We start from the raw sequence: 5862 nt of genomic DNA, 5'->3' as shown, positions 1-5862 counted from the left end.
ATACTATAATTTCTATGTTCATGTGTATTTTATCATAGTTAGAAAAAAATACTGGACTTGTTTTATTTCTCAATGACAATTACAAACTATTAGAGAACAGTTAATTGATAAGTTTGGTTCTTCTATTAGACATCGAATGTTTGGGTTTCCTGAAAGAAAAATCCATATATTCTTAAAATTAGTAGCTAAATGTTTACATTATATAATTAAGAAAAATTGATCATATATCTCCAAATTCTTTATATAGTTTCAAACACAGTAATTATATTTTGGATTTATAGCTATGTTTATTTATGTTTTTCATAAGTTTTACGGTTGAGAAAATTTACTTGATTTTGAAGATACACAACTTAAAGCTACATGTTTTCAGTATGAATGATTATGAGCAGCTGCTTTGGTTTATATCCTGATCCTGATACCATTAGCAATCTACAAAAAGCATTTTAATATTATTAAAATTATTAATCATTCAGCATTTTATGGAAGTAATCTTAATTGCAAATTTTGTCATTATAAACCGCAGAAAAACAAGGGAAAATTCAGTCCAAGCCTCTAAGTATAGGATTTTTTTTACAAGTTTCAAATGTGTTTTCTTCAGCAAACACTAAAAATTACAAATGAAAAAGCAGTGTAGAGCAATGCAGAAAGAATACTCTACTACAACAAAGAAAAATCAATTGATTGATAAATAAGCAAGCCTTTATTGACTACCTGTTATTTACCCAGTTTTTCAGTAGGTGGAATGTAAAAAAAAATGGTTGATGTAGTACTTACCCATGAAGGATTTGCAGTCTTGTTTCAGAGACTCAAAGAAAATCCCAAAGCAGTAAGAAACATGACCATGTTTATATTAAAATGCTGTATTTAGATCATAGCATTTTTCTAATCAGAAAAGACTTTTAAGATAAACTAATGTATCCCCAAGAATTAAATACAGTATTTAATGCTGACCCCTAGAATAAACAACCATAAACATAGTGCATGAAAAATGCAGATTTATACTATTTATTTCAAAGACCAGCAAATTTAGAGGATAGGTTGGTGGGACTTGCCCTATGAAGTTATATAGAAAGGTGGAAGCTCAGCTATTACTTAGGGTCACAGAGTATTGTCTGCATTCTTTGCTTCTACCTAGTCAAGCAATAGGTATAAAAGGTTGAGTCCTGAGAAGTTGTATGTTACTGCACATTAATTCCATTGACCATATGCCGAGTTCTGTCTAACGCTTTCCTCTGCCTAAAATCCTCGTGCATTCCCTTTCGGCCAGGTTAACTCCATCTCATCTTCAAAAACGCTCCTCAAGTTCTGCTTGCTCAGAAAATCCTTCAGAAAGAATACATCTCTTTTGTAGCACTAATTATATTTTATATTTTATTTTACAGTACATAGTATGCTTATCTTGTTATTGTCTGTATCCCTTCATATAATTAATCAGTATTTCTCTTACTTTATTCAAAATTAATGTGGATTCGGATTCTAACAACATTTGTTTAACAAGCTATCTTCAGAGCATAATACCATACCAGGTCCAGAGATGATGTTTGATAAGTATCTATTGAGTAAATTAACATACAATTGCAGTCATGGACTACACAGCTATGTTTCCATCACACAACTGTGCAATAAATTTGACTATTTAGCTTTCGTGTGTCGTAGCCTGTATTCTAAATTTGTAGGTACACTCTTTGATTTTGCACTACACTAACTCATCTAACAACTTATTTCTCAGAATGTATCCCTATCATTAAGCAATGAATGATTGTGCATGTATGAAGTAAATTATCTCGGGGTAGTGTTTATCAGAGGATGAAACAGAAGCCCAAGAATACTTCACTCCAGCTCTCTTTCCACTAGTTCCATATGCTTTTATTGGATCCTGTTTACAGAATGAAATCTTTGTTAATGGTCTTATGAACTTCAGGTAAGAAAACTTATTTAAACTGTCTAGATATCAATTTATAGATTATGAAGTAAAAAGCTGTATGATCCTGTTGGAGTAGATAATTGCATGTTTTTCAACTGCTTCTATAACAGCAAAATATTTCATTTATATAAATGCATAGGAATTCTTTGATACTTTAAGAAATGTCATTGTATTGGGATTCATCCTTGCCAAGACTGAGTTGTAGAGGGCAAGTTAGGCCATAACAGCAAATAATTACAGACCTCCAACTGACAAGGGCATGAAGATTTCCTAGGGAAATGAGGAAAGGGATGGTAGCAAATATTCAGCCAAAATAATTCTTATATGTTTTCTCAGTGAATGAGGATGGGGAGTCTGAACAAGCCACAAAATTTTATCAAAAAGGCATTAGGTATCCCAAGGAATGCATTCATCACAAGATTCTAACCCAAAATGATTTTCACTCAACACAGTATACAAGAGAGTAACAATGCTGGGTGTGGGTTTTAACTGTTATTTTTAATGGCTTAATTGAGGTATAGTTAACATACAATAAACTCCTTATATTTAAAGTACAAAATTTGGCAAGATTTGACATATGTAGACACCTATGAAACCATTACAGAAATCAAAATAATAAGCACATAAGGACCAGCAGTTAGCATAATGGCTATGTTGCTGGACTCCTATGTGGTCGACTGCAGTTCGAGGCCCCAACCCTGTGGCTTAAACACACGCCAGGCACCTGTGCATGTGTGCCCAAGATCCTTAGAGAATGGAGGAAAATGGATTACGGCATGGCCATCCCCCCCTTGGTGGGGGGATTTCTCGCTTTTTGTCTCTCTGTCTCTCTGTCTTTCTGGCAAGAGCACGCACGCTATAGCAAAAACCTCTCAAAAAAAAATAATAATGAGCATATGTATGACACTAGAAGTTTCCTTATTACCTTTTGTTACTTCCCCTTCCCAGCTTATAACCTCACTTTACCCCTGGAATAGGCAAACACTAGTATTTTTTCTGTCTCTGTACATTAGCTTGCATTTCCTAAAATTTTATATAAGCAGAAACATACCATACATATTGGAGTAGGGGAGTATATGGCTTTTTTTGCGTATAATGATTACTTAAAGAATAATTCAGGAAGTTACATAAATCAATAGTTTGTTTCTTTTTCATTGCTTTGTGGCATTTAAGCCACAGTATGGCTATCTCAAAATATGTATGTGTGTGTATACATACATATTTGTGTGTATACATATGTATGTGATATAATCCCCATTCACTTGTTGATGGACAGTGGACAGGGGGGTTGTTTCCAGTGTTTTACAATGTTTTATATCTAAGAGTAGAATTTCTGGATCATATGGTAAGTGCATGCTTAAATTTTAAAGAAAAGGCCAAACTGATTTCCAAAGTCCTTGTATCATTTAGCATTTGCTCCAGCAGTGTATGAGAGTTCCACAGTCTTCACATCCCTGCCAATACTTGGTATAAGTCAGCCTTTAATTTTTAATTTTAGCCATTCTAATATATATGTGGTGGTATCACATATTTTTTAAAGCTTATTTTTTATTTATTACATGATAGAGACAGAGAGAGAAGCAAAGACAAAGAGTCACCCCCAACACAGTTTTCACTTGCCAACACAACGTTGCCTCAACCAGCCTGGCTGAATGCACAGATGCATATACCCAATGTGCAGAGGGAGATGCTGGTACACAAACCAGGACTGTCCTGTGTGGCTTCAACACTGAAGAGCATTGCATAACCACACCTGGATTTGACTGTGTTTTAATATGTACTTTTCTAATGACTACAGAATTGAAAATGCCACTAGCCACCTGAACATCTTATTTCATAAAGTGTTTGTTTAAGTCTTTTCTCTATTTTAAAAAAAATTGTTTGCATACTTGAGTTTTGAGAGTTTTTATGTATTTAGATATATAGAGTTTGTAAAATACATGATTTGCAAAAATTTTCTCTAGTATTTTTCTTATCTTATTTTAAATAACAAAGTTTTTATTTTTTAATTTTGATGAAATCCTATATATGAATGTGCTTTTTTTAAGGTTAGAGAATATTTATCAAAATTTTATTTTAAAAGAGGCCTTTTTTAATTTTTATGTATGTATTTTGGAGATATTTTTGCTATAGGTCACGTGCACTCGCCAGAAAGAGAGACAGAAAGTAAGAAATCATACCACAGGAGGAATGGCCATGCCACAATCCCTTCTCCTCCATTCTCCTCTAAGGATCTTGGGCATGCACGCACATGCACCCAGCATAAGTTTAAGCCACTTGGTCCAGGACTCGAACTGTGGTCGACTACATGGGAGTCCAGCAACATAGCCATTACACCAACTGCTGGTCCCAAAAAGAGGCCCTTTTTTAAAAACAGAAGTAATTTAAATAGAAAGTTTCAAGGTATAATGTTTCAGGCAGGTGTCATTACCATCTATAACTTTACCCCATTTATTAAGCCAAAAACATTTTTAGTAACTCTCAAGGTTACATAGTTACATTGAAGTACAGAAACTCAACCAGAATGGGACAAATTGTATTCTAAGTTAGAAGAGCATAGTGTAGCTCCTTCATGCTGTCTCCCATGAAGCACCTGTGCTCCACTATAATGGAGGTTTTCTTTCTGCAAATTTAAATGTGACCTTTTAGATCCTCTGACTGTGACTGGTTCATTCTTCTGATTCTATAGGTAGGCTGCTTTGTTGCTTAAGAAGACTATCCATGCTGCCAGCTCCCCATCTTGTGAACCTCAAGTAATGCAGGTGAGGCTCAGGAGAGGTGACCAACCAGAAGGTTGGGAGAACTTTCTTAAAGGAGGAACCACCATCCAGCATAAACTGCCCTTACTCCTACTGCAGAAACTTTTCATTCTGGTGATGGTAGTCCTAGCAGAGCATGGCCAAGATGTCCTGAGTAGCTTCCTCTGAGAGTTCATCTCCAAGAAGGAGCCATCCGGCCACTTGCCTTTTATTACATTTCTAATAGCTGCTCCATTTCTGTGAGGGCTGCTATAAAAACATTTACTTGACCATTATATAAGCTTTGTTGTTCTGGAAATTGGGCTCTTTCTTACTCTTTCATCTTCAACTTTACCTTCAAGGCTTGTAACTCCTCCATCTGCTTTTTGGCTGTTTCATTAAAAAGCTTCAGCTCATCTTACAGTTTCTAACACCAACATAGAGCTTGTGTGATCCATATCTGTGATGTCAGGGATTCACTGCCTAAAACCAAGTTGAGGCACTTACTTTCCAAAATTGCCAAATAGTGGCTCTGAAACTTCTCCAGCAGTTCCACCTTCTGGGTCAGGTCCTTCTGCTCTCCCTAAATTTCAATCAACTTCTGGTGCAACTGTTTGTTGACAGCCTCTAAGGGCTGGTTTTTATCCTTGAATTCTTCCTCTGCTTTTTGCTTTCTCAGTGGTTTTTAGCTCTTCTTTATGTTCCTCCTGTTGGCTATGTCTGCAGCTTTCACCTGCCCAATCTCTTGTCTTGGTTTGGCTGTTTTGATAACATTGTTCTCAGAGCCTCACGAATGAAAATGTCTGGGAACATCAACTTCTTTGGTCTTAACATGTAATAGACTCTTAGAATTGGCTCGAGTTTGTGTGACTGGTGGCAGGCCACCACTCAGCACAGAGGGAGGTTGCAGGCTGAACACTGTCTTAACTATGCTGGTCATCATGATGAGGCTGGCCCGTTTCCACCCATAGTCCTCATTGCTCTGGTTCAAAAGATCAGATGTGCTCTTTTATGAACTATGTTTATGGAATTGAATCTAAGGAGATCATTGGTTGTCTAAGACATGTCACAAAGCTTGTCTCCACTGTATTCTTCCAGAAGTTGTATAGTTTTAGGTGTTACAGCTAGGTCTATGATTCATTTTGAGTTAATTTTTGTTTTTGATAAAAGTGTGAATCATAATTCTACTGTTCATATGGA

At 35.8% G+C, this 5862-nt stretch overlaps 1 pseudogene; it reads right to left on the bottom strand.

The window, feature by feature from the left end:
• Positions 1 to 4894: 4894 nt before the first annotated feature.
• LOC102479510 (small kinetochore-associated protein pseudogene) lies at positions 4895 to 5602 on the bottom strand (annotated as a pseudogene).
• Positions 5603 to 5862: the final 260 nt, after the last annotated feature.

This window comes from Tupaia chinensis, unplaced genomic scaffold (genome assembly GCF_000334495.1).
Source record: "Tupaia chinensis unplaced genomic scaffold, TupChi_1.0 Scaffold000622_1, whole genome shotgun sequence".
NCBI classification, from domain to species: domain Eukaryota; kingdom Metazoa; phylum Chordata; class Mammalia; order Scandentia; family Tupaiidae; genus Tupaia; species Tupaia belangeri.
The sequence above is the reverse complement of the archived record's forward strand: the minus strand, read 5'-3'. Positions and strand labels throughout refer to the sequence as shown.